The sequence below is a fragment of the Pinus tabuliformis genome, chromosome 8 (assembly GCF_031772625.1).
Source record: "Pinus tabuliformis cultivar Carrire ecotype Pingquan chromosome 8, CPIR1, whole genome shotgun sequence".
Classification (NCBI taxonomy): Eukaryota; Viridiplantae; Streptophyta; class Pinopsida; order Pinales; family Pinaceae; genus Pinus; species Pinus tabuliformis.
Window position 1 is genome coordinate 356,266,550 of NC_142294.1, and position 18,023 is coordinate 356,284,572.

An 18,023-nucleotide genomic window follows, 5' to 3' on the forward strand; every position below is an offset into this window, starting at 1 on the left:
TCGATCATGCCATGATTTTTCGCGCTGCTTTTGGACCTGTTGGTAAAATCTAGCTAGAAATCTTTCTTCCTCAAGCTTAGCCAGTTATGCGAGCCTCTCTTCCAGGGCTTCGCGATCCATCATACCTGTGAGTGCTGCTATGCGCAGACTAGGCACAATGTATTCCATGGGCATGACCAATTCAACACCATATACAAGCCTAAAGGGTATTGTCCGGTCAACTTCTTTCATGTCGTACTGCGGGTATGCATAAGTCCCAATCACTTCTTTGAGCATTGCAAACCTTGGTCATCACATTCTCCAACAATTTATTGAATGCTTCCATCGTCCCGTTAGCCTACGGGTGATAAGGCATGCTCTTCTGGTGATATACCTGAACTTCCTCCATCAGTGTGCTGACCATCTCATTCAAAAAGTGCGTACCGCGATCACTCATCAAAATTTTTGGACACCCAAATCACATCTGTACATACTCAAAGAGGAACTTCGCAGCAGTCGCACTTGTGCAATCCTTTATAAGCTGTGCCTCTGCCCATCGAGTCAAATACTCCATCATGGTGATAATATACCTCGCTCCTGTCTTTCCTTGGGGTTGAATGGGTCCCACAAAATCTATTGCCCATTTCTCAAAGGGTTGTAACGTCATCCGTGGATTCAGAGGAAATTTGTCCCTCTGCAATGGCCTACCAGTCCTTTGACATACATCACACGCTTTCTAGTATGTTTTTGAATCCTGAAGGATGGTTGGCCACCACAGCCCTGTGCATAGAATCTTCTGCATGGTCGCTCTCCCTGCATAATGGCCTCCCGTGGCACCCCCATGAGAGTCCACAAGGATAGTGCTTCTCTTAATCTCCAGTACATATCGTCGCAATATCTCGTTGGACCCCATTTTGTACAGATGCCCGACAATGATAGAAAAATCTGTCGCGCGCACCACCAACTCATTATTTTGCTGGACGGTGTAACCTTCTGGGGCAGTTCCTATCGTTAGGAAGTGTATGATATCTTCAAAATGGCCATCCGCGACGTGCACTGCAAATAGTTGCGTGTCAGGCAATCCCTCCTCCAAATTAGTGGACCCTTCCCCCATTTCGATGCACGACACATGGTCTGGTCCCATGTTTAGTCGTCCAGGCTTCACAATAACTTCAAAATCATACTCCTAGAACAATAAAAACCACCTACAAATTCTCCCCCCAACACAGGCTTATTGACCAGGTACTTCAACACAGAATGATCTGTATACATATTAAAATGGCCACCCAGAAAGTAGTGTCTAAACTTCTGGAGCACGTATACCATGGCTAACCCTTCACACTCGGTGGTGGAATAGTTGTTATCCGCCTTGGATAACCTTCTGCTTGCGAACGTTATAGGATGGTCCAAGTCTCCTCCACCAGCCTACGTCAGTACTACTCCCAGCGTTATACATGACACGTCGACATGTACGTGAAACTCCTTCTTCCAATCCAGGAAGACTAAAATCGGCGTGGTGACCATCTTTTCTTTCAATACATCCATGCTTCTCTTATAGTCCTCGTTCCAATAGAATGTGACATCCTTCTTCAACAACTTCTCCATAGGCGCGGTGATCTGGGCATAGCCCTTGATAAACTTTCTGTAATATCCTGTATGTCCAAGGGTAGTGCCAAGCTGTTTCAAACTCCTCGGAACTTCCAAATTAAGTATCACCACGATCTTCGCGGGATATACCATCAGTCCCTATCTCCAAACCACATGACCTAGCAGAGCCCAAAAGGAACACATAACAGACATTTCTTCAGATTGTCTGGTATCTTCGACAAGTATCTAGCATCAGGCACAAACTTGCGACGTGGCGTTTTACCAACCCAAACACACTCCAGTCATCAAATTACACTTCTAGGAATTTATAAATAAATTCCCTAAACGCAGCAATGACTACACGCGAGCAAATTGCAGGTGCATTATTCAATCTGAAAGGCATTACACTGTACTGGAAAAATCCCCACTCAGTCGTCAAGGTTGCCTTGCTTCTATCCTCCGGTGTGATTTTGATCTGGTGGTACCCACATAATCCATCAGTAAAGGAATATGTTTCCTGGGCACCTAAATTGTCCAATACTTCATCAGTGAACGGAGTCGGGAAGGGATCATGTACACAAGTGTCATCCAACTTCTTGAGATCTTCGCATATCCTTATTTCATCCTTCTGCTTCTTTTCTTGTACCACCATTGAGCTTACCTAATCAGATTCTTCCACGGGATCAATGATGCCAACCATGAGCATCTTGTCTAGTTCTAAGCATACCTTCTCCTTATACTTCGGATTGAGACAGTAAGGTACCGACTTCACGTTAGGTTTCAACGTGATCTTCATGACACCTAGGTCCCCGATTCTCCCTTTTAGATCCTTAAACTTAGTAGGGAATAAATCCTCATAGTCGCGGAGCAATTCAACGACCTTATCCACTGTCGCGTCATACTAGTAATCTCCAATCTTCGCGAATTTGGGTTCTGCCTCCATACCATTATTTACTTGTTTCGTTTTCAGTGGCGTGGTTATATCAGGATTCTTAATCTGCGGTCCTTTAACATTGTGGTGACCTTCTGTTTTAGGGATGTTAATCTTTTGTGGATCCTCATCTTATTCTTCAGTGGTTATGTTATAGCATTCCAGCGCGTGACTCAGTTGAGTAGTCTAATCGGGTTGAATCAGGTCCAAAGGATCTTGCGGTATCCTAAAGATTGCTGCTTTTACTTCTTGTAGCACTTCGTGAATACAGTCAAACCCGTCTTCAAAGCTGAATGTCATTATGAATCCTTCGTGCAGAATATCCCATTCACTTGTACCATGGCAGAGCTCTGTTTCTAAGTACCAGTTCATCGGTATGACATCCGGGGTGTGAAAAAACAAGTGGACCCATTTAGGTTAGGGCTTCTCTCCATAAGCCTGAGCCCATTTGGCCAAGTATGTATGCAGATCATCCTACCCATCATATTTGTCTGTCATTTGTACCTTCGAATTCACAAAGTGTATTCTCATCATCCTCCTACATTTGTGCCAATAATCAAAACTACCATTGTGCGTACCCGACCACCTTGCGGGTGTAGCGCGTAGTGCCTAGTCCAAAGCCTGGAAGCATTGCTTCTCTAGTACCTCCCTCTCAAATGCATCCAAAAAAATATCTACATCATTAAAGCCATCATAAGTAGGTAGATTTCTTACCTCCAATGACACACAGCGTAGTGATCGGGTCATCATGTTACCGCTCAGTGTGGTTACTTCATGTAACTGATTCTTCCAGCGCTCTAATTCTTCATCAGAGTCTAAGGTGCAGGAACCCTCGCGATCCCATGTAATGTGTCCATCCATTGTTGGATTCACCCAATCTTGATCTAGCACTGTTATCTTATAGATATAGTCCAGATCGTCATCACTCTCATAATCACAGACTAGTTCAGTATAGCATGATCCTTAAACATGATCTAGCGGTACTATTACATGGAGCGATTTCTTCTCAAAGATCATCTTTTGCTTCTTTAGGTTGATTACCCCATTCATATCAGTAGCCCAATAAATTCCAAGGAGCGTAGGGTAGCAGTTGTTGTCACCCACAATTTCTATTACTTCAAAGTTAGCCAACGTGCTCACGCCTTCAATATCTACAGTCACCCCTTGCAGCCACCCCATGGGGATAATCTTCTGTTGATTTTCCATCCTTAACTGAATCATAGACCACTGCAGTGCGGTTCTTCCCATCCGTTCCCAAGTCTGCTTCGGTAGGACGTTCGCGTCTCACCCCAAGTCCAAAATAACTTGATCCATTTCATACTCTCCTATATGCGCTGTCAAGCTCATCTCTCATCCTGTCCTTGTTTCATGCTTACCAATCTTTCGTACCATGCACAGTTCACCCGCAGTGTTTCCGGCACATCTATTTATAAGCTCCTTTAATCCATTCACGGCCTTGTTATCGCGTAGAAACTTCATGCAGGTCTCTAGAAAGGTTGTAAGCATAGAAGGGTCCATATCCTGGTCCGGCTTATCCTTTCTCCTTGAGGTGGAGGCCTTAGTGAAGCTCTTCTTTGCTTCCATGAATGTTTCACGTGCACACTCCCAATCAAATTCAGACTCCTTCATCGGAGCTTTGAAAACCCATGCATTACCTTTGGGCTGTTTCCCCTTATCATCCCCTGTTGCAAATCCACTTCGGAGCACTATATTCACATTCAAATCCTCTTCACGAGGCTCAGACCTCATCATCTCCAGGTTCTGAGTCGGCTGAGGTGGTAGCGCCCTTTTGTCACATATCCTTGCTATCAGCGTAGGACAGTCTTTTGTCTCATGATCAAATAGAGTGTAATACTTTCACGACGAACGCGTTGGGTTATTAAAATCGCAGGCATAGTTTCCTGATCGTCTGTAATTGTAGCAGATTAGCTATCCCAGACCTCTGCCAGGTCCTCCTCTGCCTCGGCCTCATCCGCACCCCTGAAAGCCTGTTCACGCCATCCCTACGCTCTAGTCAGGGGGCTGCGCTTCTACTTGAACCCTAAAGGTGGGTATTCTGTCCATCATCAATTCATAGCTTCTGTAATTTCGCTCATCATGGCCTACCGATGTACAAAAGTTGCAGAACAGTTGTTGTGGTGTCTATACAAACTTCTGCAACAAATGACAGTTATCCGAGGCATGTTTTCCTGCTACCTGACATATAGCACACCACAATGCAGGCCCCGTTCTTGGTCCTGCTTAAGCTTCCAGACTTAAAGGCATTAGTCCCCCTCATGCAATGTAGTTCACAAAGACCAGGAAATGGTCTTTGTCATGCCCCTGACCCTTGCATTTTAGGCACCATACTTCTTCGCGCACTTCTGGCCGAACTGTTTTATCCTGCTTCAAACATTGTATCTTAGGACAAAGATTTTGCAACTGCGCATCGATCTACTGAACCCCCAGATTCAGATCCTGCATCAGTGTTTCATGCAGTCTCATTGTAATCTCCAAGGCCTCTTCCTGACTCGTTATCTTCTGTTGTGACAGCACAACCCTTAGTTGTTGCAGGAGCGAAGCCATGAACCACTCGCCGTGTTGTCCATCTGTTAAGTTCATGTTAGCTTCGCAGATTTTACACTTCAACCTCTAATCTAATTCCCAAGGTGTCTCACCTGGTTTCATCACGATTTCTTTGAACCCCACAATTGATTATGCCTCAGATTTAGCCCTACTGAATTCTTTATTCAATGTGGTATGGATGTCTTCCACCCCAGCATTTGGGTTATCATTAGAGTATTTAATGTACCAAGTTAGCACTCGATCCTGTAGAGCACTAACTAATGTGGCCTTCTTCATGTCATCATATGTAATGCCCTCAGCCTCCCACACAACTTTTACGATGAACCATAATTGGTCCGGGTCCACATTTCCCAAGCATTTTAACAAAGACAGCTTTACTGAATTTTCCATACTGAACTGCGGTGGATGTGGAGGTGGTATCGGTGAAGTCCCAGGTGATGGTGGTGAAGTTGCAGGTGGTGTGGGTGGAGGTGGCAATCATGGGAATCCTTGTCTTATTAACTGAATAACACTTCACGAAGAAGCCTGTGCTACTCCCTCTTCGTCACCCAATGGAGGTGAAATCAATGGACTATATTGGGGACCCTTTCTTCCTTCGTTCCTATAAGTTTTTCTGCTTCGCGTAGCTCCGAACATCAAGGTAGCTGCATAACCTGTTTTTCACACAATAACATCTTAATCTAGGTATTGAAAGACTTCAAGTACTTACCTCGTGGTCCTTTGAAAAAGCGTCGCTCCGCCTCGTTGTAGCTGACTGAGGTATCGACCACGAATTCATTCACAAATCCTCCTATGATGTGATCATGCCAATGATCGACAACGCGGGCAATCTTATCCTTAGAGGCTTCCAGGCCTTAAACTAACTCCGGGGTCCAAACAACAGGACCGTCAAGTCTCCACCTTCCTTGGCTATCTGCTAGCTTCGTGATCCACTCGTATAGCTCAACCGGAAAGGAACAAAAAAAGATCTCGTTGATTTTTGTATATAGGTACTTGTCCAGCCACTATTCCTTTTTCAGTCACGATTTTTTGTTCTCCTGCGTCACAAATTCGTGGATCCTCCTATCCAACTAGTCTCCGATCTCTTTCTTAGTTGGATTCCAGTTATACGACATCACAGATCTCTTATGAAGATTGCAGTCTCGGCAACAGAACCATTTGTTGGCTTGGTGGAGCCTGACCCAGGTTCAATGCTAGTTAGCAAAACAAATCCCTAAGACTACTGGCCCTTTCGGCATCAGCCCGAAGAGCGTAGATTGAAGTCACACCCGAAGCAGTATGGGGGAATGCTGGAACCAGGTTTCTACACCATGAGATGGTTGTGATGTCAGTTTATTCCTTGTGTTCCTGATTTCGCGCAGGTCGTTAAGTTCTAGGGCTTTGTTTGTCTAACCCTTTACTCCGCCCTTCAGTACCTCTGCGAAGGGGTATGATTGGCCTTTAAGCAACCCTAACCTGTGGTTCACGTACTTTCGCGCTGCTAGGGTACCATATCATGTAGATTTCCTAACTATCTTAAGCATCTTACTTATCTTATTAAACAATCACAGTTAGCGCCGCGTAAACAGACATTCTTACTTGCGTTCAATTAACCAATGTAACTACATACATTCACACATCACATAAGAATTATAAATGAAATTCATACACAATATGACAAGATGCATTAACAAGAGACAAAGACACAGAAATTGTAGAATTATTCTCTTTATTGTTATCTTCAGATGAATACAGACTCTATCCGCCCTGCGCACACAGCTGCAGGGGTCCACGTACTTAGCTACGGACTTCTACCCCAGGCCTCTGCGCACGCAGTTACAAAGCCTCTACCTACAATAAGACCTGAAACTTAGACTTCTCTCCTTATCGCTCAAGACTTATTCTATGACTTCTCATTACTCAAAACCTTACTTAGAGCTTACTTACTTAGCTCTTTTTATATGATCTTATGGTCCGCAGACCATGGGTACATCTTTACAGCTGACTTGACTTTACAAAATAAGGGTGGACAAACCTTTATGACTCATGACACCTTTGCGCTCCACAACCACAAAATGCGGAGACTTTACAACTTTATTACAAAATTCAACCCAAAACATGGGCTTTTAGCCCCAAAACTATCCTTGGGGGATCCCGTTCCGAACAATCCGTATAGATAAAATGTTTTGTGAGAGGTCCATGGCTACATTTACTCCAAAAAAAATAGTCATTGATGTAAAAAACATGGTATATAATGATATAGTTGTCTCTGGCTTGAGAGATGAAGAATATGGCACAAATAGGGTTTCATGTGGTGATGTAAAACCCATTTTTTTAGATGACAAAATCACAACCTTGGAGGATAAGAAATACGTTCCTTACTCTAAAAAAATGGACATGTCATCACATCTATTAATGAAGAGTGTAATATAGAATTGACCATCCTCAATATGGAAGATGAACATATGCCAAAACATCCACAGTGACCAGTATAGAATTTTGTGATGCTAAGAGGTCAATCAACAAAAAAATACAGATGTCATGGTTTCCATGATATCCTTCTGATATTCCCTTTGATTCAAATATCCACTTCTATAATTGATCTAAATGCCTAGTTCCATCCCTGAGTCAAATGGAAACTTCAATCCCTACTTTAGTTTCCATTTTGCTGTAGTTAATGTTAAATTATCATTAAACTAAAAGTTATCTATTAAAAAACAATTAAATTGTGGGAATTAACCCCATCAAAATTACTGTCATATCATAAAATAATCTTGTTCATTGTATATACCACCATTTGAGCATGTAACGATGCTGATGTATAAATAATTCAAGGTTATATGTTCCCTTTTAAAGGAGAATAAACAGCTGTAGAAGACTATCCTTCTTGGCCAACTCTTTGTTGCACCTATAACTGCCTAAAGACTAGAAAGATATCGCTTCTATCCATCATTAAGAACTACTAATTTAAGTGAAAGGAAGTTATTTAATAAGGGGATATTACTTGTAAGAATTAAAGCCTTCAAAATAGTTAACAAGCCTTGACTTCTTTACTTGGAATTAGGGAATACTTAAAAAGTTTTGAAGTTAAAGTGGTGCACATGCAAAGGAATAAAATGAACATTCAAATGAAAAAATAAGAATAATGGTTTCGGTGATATATCTCAGGGTACAAAGTCCAAAATTACAGGATGCATAATGGTTTTGATGATATATATCAGGGTACAAAGACCAAAATTACAAGATTTAATTGTAGATGTGTCTGAGCATTCTGCAAAACTTGTGACGGTGAGCTAGTAGAACAAAAGAACTAAAGGAAATAGGATACCAGGATATTTTGTGGTTATATATCATGATGAAAAACACCAATAGCATAAAACATAAAATAAAAAAGAAGAAAATAACAAATACTCAATTCACGAAACAAAATAAGGCTAGTTATTCATATATAGCATCATCAAAATCAACGTATCTGGTATGCATGCAGTTTAACATATAATAATGGAAATTGGAATTTTTTGTTTTACCCTATTATAGTGTTTAGAAATTCGTTAAGCGACATTAAAATGAATGTTAAGTCCAATGTAACACTAATCATAATGTTACTTAAATTTGAATGCATCATATGGAAGAAGAAATCCTTTGGTTCAGGTTTTAAGGTCTAGGTGCATTAAGTTTGGATAGAAGTTCCCCTAGCACTGCTTCTAAGGTGCATCCCTTAATTCTCTTCTATGCAATGTCCAAGTTTCTTCGAGACCTCCTCTACTTAGTGACCCTAGGTTCCAACTGAACTTTCTCGAGAAACAATTTCTCTAGTAGCAGCAGGACGACCAAGGGAAGGAAAGGAAATGACAAAGGCACCCACTAAAATAAAGGGAAACATAGGAGCAACAAAGGCATAAGAATGAGAAGCATAAGGGTCGAAGCATATGCCATTAATGGACTATAACTATCGGGTTTTGTAGTTTAGGTTATTGTTCCTTGTTTTGTTAATTTTACAAGAACCCTTATGGTGATAGATAAAAGTATTTTGTCAATTTACCTAAAATGAGGCCAGTTTATTGATTGAGAATGAACCTGGATAGCGCCAACTTAGAAAAGAAAATACCTATCAATTCATACTAGAAAATAATAGCTCTTATATGATGTGATGCCCAAGGCATACTCGATATTTGATATAGCATCAAAGAAACAATAACTAATGTAGCATCAAAGAAGCAATATCCATAGGTCCACAAGAAGCAAGATCCGTAGGTCCACTTGGATTTCAGCTCATTGGAACCAAATTTCCAGGATCATGGTTAGTAGCTCTATTCTCCAAACCTGCAACAAACAAGTTATTACTAGCAATAACCATCCTCATGTTCTTTGAGAACTAAATTAAATGGACACTTACATTTTTTCAGTAGTGACCACTCAGATGTTAATCTTGCCATGTGGGCCCCTTATTGTATGTAAGACATGTTTTCTACACTAACTGGATTCCGTCATAATAGGGAACTCATGCACATTTTGTCTGTCCCCATATTGTCATCTACCAAGTTGAGTAGCCTAATAGAGTAGCCAATCCTGGTATTCTAGCATACTCCTCCTTGATGTCATTCCCTCATGCCAGGCGAGTAGAGGTCCAGCTGAGTATCCCATCCAAGCTAATGAAGTCATCCAGGAAACATGGGGTAAACACTCTGAAAAGGCCATGTTAATTAAAAAACAAAATATAGTTTTAGTTTTCTTATGGATATGCCCCCCAGACCAAAGAGAAAAAGGAAAAATGATTATACTAAAATGGAAAATGGTTTAATTCTAAAAGACCTATTCAACCTCCCCTCCTTTAGCCGTGTTAACTCTGTTGATATTATATATAATATTATGCTATCCAATGATTTCATTCCAGCTCAAGCCGAGCAGCCAAGCCTAACATCAAAAGCGTGCAACCCAGCCCACACATTCATGTAGGAGAATTTATGTGTTTCGTAGCGATAAGTTAGCTTGAGGTATAGCTAGAGGTTCGAGGTTTTAGAGAGTATTTTTTGTCATTTGTCCTTCTGCCCCACCTTAAAAATGTTTGACTAAATAAGCAAAGCGGCATCCTGCATGCCTGCCTTCACTAATCAAAATATAGTAAAAAAGAAGCATCTAAGTAATATCACCAATCACATAGCCCGCTAGCATTCACTCCACTTGTCTTGTCACGAATAGAAGACCTCTATCCCGCGCAAGAAAAGTGCTTCAATGGATTGACTAAAAGTTGTAATGAATACAACACTCTCCTTCATATTATTCTTCAATCCAACATTCCATGACTTCTCTGCTCTTGTTTATCCCCCGGAGGGGACTCCTTTGTACGTGAAAGCTCTGCTAATTAACCCAACCTAGTCCTCATGCAATTGTAACCAATGTCTATTCCACAGACTCATTCATTCATTCGAAAAGTGAACTCCTGACTATCTATCTCACTCACCTTTAGCTAGACGATAAAGGGCGAGGTTTTTCGTATCAATCCCATAAAAAATTATGACATATCATTATCCACAACTGATAAAAGAATCAATCATAGCTAGCCAAGGTTAGAAACCACACAAGAAGTATTGTTAATATAGAGGAGGCATCTAAGGCTGTGCTAAGAATATGAGGCTGTCAAGTTAAAATGGGACCTGATGGAGGCCTTTGACTGTTAAGTCAAGAATGGGACTTGAGGGAGACCTTCGGGGGACTAGATGGAGAGAACATCACACTTTTAATAAGTGTTGTAATAAGTTCTTTCTACTAGATTTCTCACATTCTTGGCACCACAATTTCGTCTAGGTTGCTGAAGTATACCACTGATAGCATGGTTAGCAATTTATCTACTCGCTCACTTATTTCTTACTTCGCATGAATAGAAATAGTATAAAAAAACCTTGCTGACCTTTTCTACCTACACATCTTCTTGTTCTTCTTGCTCTGGTAAGTTTCTGTTACCCAAATTGAATGAATATGCTATAATTTTTTTTCCATTTGCAAGCTCATTGTTAGCTTACTCTACCTAAAAGAGATTCTTTAAAACTACTCCTAGGTTGCTTGCAAAACTAACAGTTCTCCCTGCTATGGGAAGGGAGGTGGTAGGGGTAGCCTCCCGGTAGGGTACGCTCCATTGAAACCTGCACTACCCATCGAAACCCGCATAACCTTCTCCATTTGTAGTGCCATTAGAGGCTTATTCCACCTCATAGAGCCTTGTCCATCTACATCTACAAGGTTCCCTATCTACATATGTAGGGTTCTTCTCTATCTGTGGGTTATTGAGCCCTATCTCCAATCAAGGTCATGCTACGAGATGGTAGGTTGTTGAACTACTCCTCAAGCACCTACACAATGCAATTGTTTGCGGTGTTCTCTCTTCTATGGTAAGAACTAACGTTTTTGTCGTAGGTGGCCAAAGATGTTGGCAGGTGATAGTAGCAGGTGGATGGAGTCGTTGGCAGGTGGCTAAAGCTATCACCAGAAGAAATGGAAAGTTGTCAAAAGCATTGTAACACCCTCCAGGGTAAATGTGCATATAAACAACATAATAGGAATAGAAATACAATAAACATATCAACCATCAAAATCCATATATATATATCAGTACATTTGCACATGAAAATCAAGGGCATGAATTTTTCATTAATAAATGCAATGAACCAACCGGTGATGGGGCTACCACGTTCCACCCGACCATAGATTGGATTAGCCAAGTCTCTCTTCAGCCAATCACCCCCGTTCCATATTCCAACCATGAATGTGGGACTCATAGAACACATAAGAAAACACCAATCAATGTGAATGCCACCAGAGTTCTCTGCCTACACCATGAGGAATTTGAGTGCCTCCTAGTCTCTCAGGCTTTACCGTGTATCTGCAGTATGATCCAGTGATCACTAGGCCCTACACCGAGACATACTCTCCAGGCTTTACCATGCATTCCATCCACCTCTTGGCTTTACCGCACATTCCATCCACCTCTTGGCTTTACCGTACATCCCGCCATTCACGGCAAGGATTCCTAGGCCCACTAAGGCACACAATATGGCTTTATCACAACCCACAGTCTAGTTCAAGGGTTACTAGGCCAGTGGCTTCGTGCATTCTCAGTCTGGTTCAGGGAACACTACCACCATGTGTTTGTCAATTCGGAGATCCACCCTACTCAGCATCGAATCCAATCTAGCCATCCCCCACAAAACGCATGAGAGAACCCATCTCATCAAAGCTATCAGGAAATGGCAAGGCTAGGATGAAAATACTGTCACACCTAGAAAAACCCATGCCATGGTAGAAAAGAAACACATGCAATCCCATGCATGCCAATCTAGAAAGGAAAATACACATGCAATCTCATGCATGCCAAATCTAGCAAGGAAAATACACATGCAAGTTGATACCTTCAATGATGCCTATTGTAGCTACTTGATCCTTGCTTCCTCTTGCCTTCTTTGCCTTTCTTGTTCCAATGCCAAAGTGCTCCAAGAAAAGCTCTAAGTGTCCAAGAGTATGAGAGAGAGAATAATGAGAGAGCTCCAAAGCTAAACTGATCAAGTCTTCAATCTAGAAGGAAGAATCTTGCCAACTGATCCTCAAAAGCCTTTTTATTAATGAGGCCTCTATTTTCTTCATTTTCCATAATTTTCCTTCATTTTCCTCCTCACATGCAGCCTGTGACCTTTCACCTCCTTTTTCTCCTATTTTCCATTATTTTCATAAATAAATGTGCCAAAATACCTTTTTTCCTCTTTAATGGCTTAGCCATTGCCTTTGCCAATTTAGTTAACCATAAAAAACCAAATGAACACCCCCTAGGATGTCTTTCCCACCATTCATCTTGGAATTTGTGTCCCATCATCTGTGGTATTTATATATTTTTACGTGTAATTTTCACCAGGGCTGTTACAGAACCCTCCGCCTTGGGGGAACACTATCCTCGGTGTTCAATGACGCCTATAACCAACATGACTGCTAAAAACAAAAATACTTCCCATGGAGCTTTATAACACAACCCGTTGCAATATTTACAATGAATGACCCGCTCAAAAGAAAAACATCATGACAACATGACCAGATAAAAACCATACCGCATATTGGAGCTTTATAACACAACTCATTACGATATTTACAATGATATACACATATACACATATACACATTTTCTTAACCAAAAAATAAATGATACAATGTCAAATCAATTAACAAGGGAATCCAGAGGCTCACACATCCACCTTCAAAGTAATACCAAGATTCACCTCCTTCTAGGAAGTCCAGAATCCACTACAAAGTCAAATCTGCATCCAATGTTCAACATTATAATTCTATGCCACTTGTCCTCTCATTGAACAATTACTGGCTCATTGTCCCATGGTGCACTCCTAATGTGTATCTGATTCCATCTGGCAATGCTATTGGCTAAAAAAAATCCATCTGTGACCTTCCCTTCTTTGCTACATAGTCCCTCGGGAATGCAGTCATCTTTTCCATGCAGTCACTCACCTTCCAAGTTCCATTGGCACCCCCATCCTGGGTAGTCCGTCCCTTGGCAAGGCTTCCTCGCATCATAAGATTCAAAGACCAAGGCATATACATTCCTCAAAACTACCATACCGGTCATAGCATGCTCATGGAAATCAACAGACACTATTGGGTATCAGTGCCCCACAATGGCCCTGCTACTGAAGTGCTTTACCAACATACTGTTGCATGTTCCAATTTCTTTCGTTGTTGCTGCTAATTCTTGTAGTCAATTTCAACCACCCAAATGAGCATTTCATGCATTCCTATATCAAGCACATAACTTATATTAGATTTAAAATAAATTGAAATAACTTCAAATCATACATCATTGGTAGTTTGTCAATAAGGTACACTTGGAATACTGTTTGCTTCTTGTCACAACAAGTCAAACTAGCATATTTGACCAAATCAACATATGTAAAGATATCACATCAGGTTAGCTCAAAACAAAACCATCATAGATCGAAATCATAAATCACATGTAACCATCATAAACCAGAATCATAGATCATAAACTAGAACCATAAATCATAAATCAGAATCATAATTCACATGTAATCATCATATACCGGAATCATAAGTCACATGCATAATAAAACTGAAATAAAATGATGATATTTATCCTTTCCTCAATCCCTAGCTTCTACCTTTGTCTTTATTCCATACGCACTCCGGATCGGTCGTTATGCTCAACAAACACCCAGTGCCTTCTCCTCCACCATGTGCATAGACACATAGTGTGCATCTCACACATACAACCACACGGCATACCACACCATGCAATACATGCATCTACACCTGACATACAACACATACACTTACACCCAGTGTATAAAATACAATGCATCCATCTATACCTGATGTGAAATACCATCCAATGCATGTGCCTACACAAAGTACTACACAACGAGTACACACGCTGCAATACAAAGACTACATGATGCATATACATAATATCGCATGCCCATAACACAACATTGACGACATGCACACAATACCACACGTACACTAGTACCATATGTACAACATGTACACAATACCACCTATACACTACACCACCTGCATAACATGTTCACAACATCACATGTACACAACGCCACCTGCACAACATGTACACAACGCCACATGTACACTACACCATTGTACAATGTGTACACAATACCACATGTACACAGTACCACACGCACAATGTGTACGCGACACAATATGTACATAGCATCACATGCACGACATATACACAACATTGCATTCTCATAGCACCCTATGTACAATATGTACACGGTACCACATGGTCACAACACCAATTGTACAATCATACACACAACACCATTATACATAGTACCATATGTACAACATGCACGCAACACCATGTGTACATAGCACTGCATATCCAACATGTACATAGCATCATCTGGACATAGCACTGCATATCCAACGTGCACAGAGCACCATATGCGCACATGCCACATATACGTCATGAAGACAGTACAATATGTACACAATACCACATATCCAACATGTACATAGCACCACCTGTACCCAATATTGAATATGAAACATTCATACAACACTATTTGTACCATCCTATACATAACATTGCATAAACAACATGTACACACACTAGATATACACGACATTGCATGTGCACATGTTATAGATGAAACATGTACAACATATACAGTATATGCACAACAATAGTACCACACATTCAAAACCATATTGTCCTTACCAAGAAATCTTGCTTCCTGTGTCTTATCCATGCTTATCTTAGCATGTCGCGGGCCACGTTGCTTTCATTCTGTTGGTGTATCCTTGAACTTTACCTGTCATAACATAAAGATAGGAATAATACAAGCATATAAATTCATATTCACATGACACTAACCTCATATAATTTTCATGGCTACTCTTCCACTCGATTCCTCATGAGACCAGGAACAACTTCATGTCATTTGCCTGTATAAGCAATCATTCCTCCAAAAGAATGATTCCTGATGACCCTGTCAGAAAATGACATATATACATAGATACATACATATATAATCATTAGGATAAAAAAAATCATCATCATGTTAGACAACAACATAGATACATGCATACATGTATACATATATAAACATCAACATAATTATGATCACCACATAATTACCAGATATCATAAGGTCGAGGTTAAGAGAACTTCCTTTATTCATGTAACACATGCAACATTGAGAACAACAGTTCCCAACATAGCCAAGGCATATGACGCCTTAGATCGATTACAATTCTTATGTCTGTACTGCTACTGTCGATTTACCACAATGGACCCAATCACTCCAACCAAATGTCATAGTCTTAGCTTCCGCTGTGCTTACTCATGCATAGATCTTCATCTGGATCTTATATCCTCGGTTGGGTACCACACATATCTCCTGATTTCCATCAGCTTTCCTCTTTACCAACCAATTCCCAAGACTAAAAAGAATAAAAGAGAAGACAAGAAAAATCCAAGAAGAAGACTGCGAAATCCCATAATGATATGAAACTACAACAAAGTGGCAAGGCCTTGCAACATACATAAAAAAAACCACAAATCAAGCTCAAAATACCAAAAGCACAAGACTGACACCATGACTCAATCCCCATGGTTCCCAAGGAAAGCGTAACCTAAGCCATCTTCAAGATTTCATGGAAACCTCTCTTGCAACCTCCCTGCATCATTCTCACACATGTTAACCACATGTTGGTTGACATGTGATGAGCCCCGGAAATGGGTAACTATATGGGCTCATTTTGCCTAATATTATCATTTAATCCACCATTCTCCATAGTTTTATGCATGCTTTTGAATATATTTATGTTAATTGTGTGAATGGGAATAGTCGCTTTGCCACAAGGTCTAACACGTGCTTATTGCAGATTTTTGGACATTTTTGGGACCAAGATCAGGCATTTATGAGCAGATTGGTAGCCAAATACGAGGAAACAAGGCTGAGGATTTGTAGGAGGGATGTCTACTACACTGAATGACCCCTTCCTCGAGTTCTCCACCATCAGCTCAGAGTTCTACAACCCACCAAAGATGATTTTAAGGGCAGCTGAGCAGGTCTAGTGAAGTGGCTGATTAACTGCAGTTTTGGGCATCCAAGATCCTCAAGTTAAGGAGGATTGTTGGGGATCCTCGTATGCATAAATAGGAAGGCTTCAAGCCTTGGTAGTTTAGCCATTTTGTTAGTCCATTTTCGCACTTTAGTGCAGCTCTGTATCAACACATTTTCGAGCTTCTTCTTGTAAACAAATTTTGGATGTAGCTATTATTTTTTTAATCAATGAAGATGAACCTTGCTTTGCACCAGTTCTGATCTTTCTTAGGAGGTTGTAGCTCTTGTGGTTGGGCCCAACCTAAGTGCCAGTACCTCCTTTGTGTACTTTTATGTGTTTTTCTTGCATTCCTAGAATAATTTATGTTATTTAGGTTAAAGTCCTGCTTCACTTCTTAGGTTGTTTTTGATGATTTAGATAGTTGTTCATGCTTCAGGTTGATTTTATAGTTTGGTAACAGAAAAGATCCACGAAAAGGCTACCAAGTAGCCCTTGATCTCAGTTCTCCCTCCTTGGGACCATGAATTGAGACCAAAGTATAGTTGCTACCACAAAAACATTGTTTTTGCCTTCTAATGCAATTGCTAGTGTTAGATGTTGAATTGGAAAAGTTGATATCAGTTATGTCTTCATGTTCAGATTTTTTCTTGCTTAGTTTCCATAACTCTCTTGCATGATTCTCTGTTTATACACTACTATTCATCATATTTCTGGTTTTTAAGAGTAGATCAGGTCAAAGTAGATAGATCTCTGTTTTTTTGTCTTTGGTTAGATCAGTTCTTGAAAAGTGATGTGCAGAACACCTGTAATACATTCCTACCTACCCTTCCTCCATCATACAACCTGCTCCAACCCCTCACTCAAGGTTTCTTCCCTTCATTTTCCATACTTTCCCAACTAACCCTAATTTCTATATTTTTGTGCAACATTGCTTTCTACATCCTTGAACAAATCCAACCATCTTCATCACTCCTTAGCTTCATTTACCAAGTCCCACACCTCTTAACATCCTTATCCATCCTTCATTTCCACTTCCCCACCATTTTTCCTCCATCAATCCTCTAAAAATCACTTTCGGCCTGTTCCTATAGAATTTCCTGTAGATCCCCTGCAGCCTCCTGTAGAAGATAACGCGAGCAGTTTTTCGAGATCTGAGTGCAGTGGAAATCTCCAGAAGGGTGCTAGGGAACCCTTAGGTCCTCTCCATACCTTCCTAACCCCCTGAAAACACCCACTCCATTTTCTTTTGCCAATAAACCTCTGCACAGTAAAAAATAGTTAAAATACATGCATAATCATCTTGCATAAAATTGTTCAAAAATACAAAAAGATGATTTTTCCACATTTCCTTTTAGAAGTAGCTTAAACACATGTATTT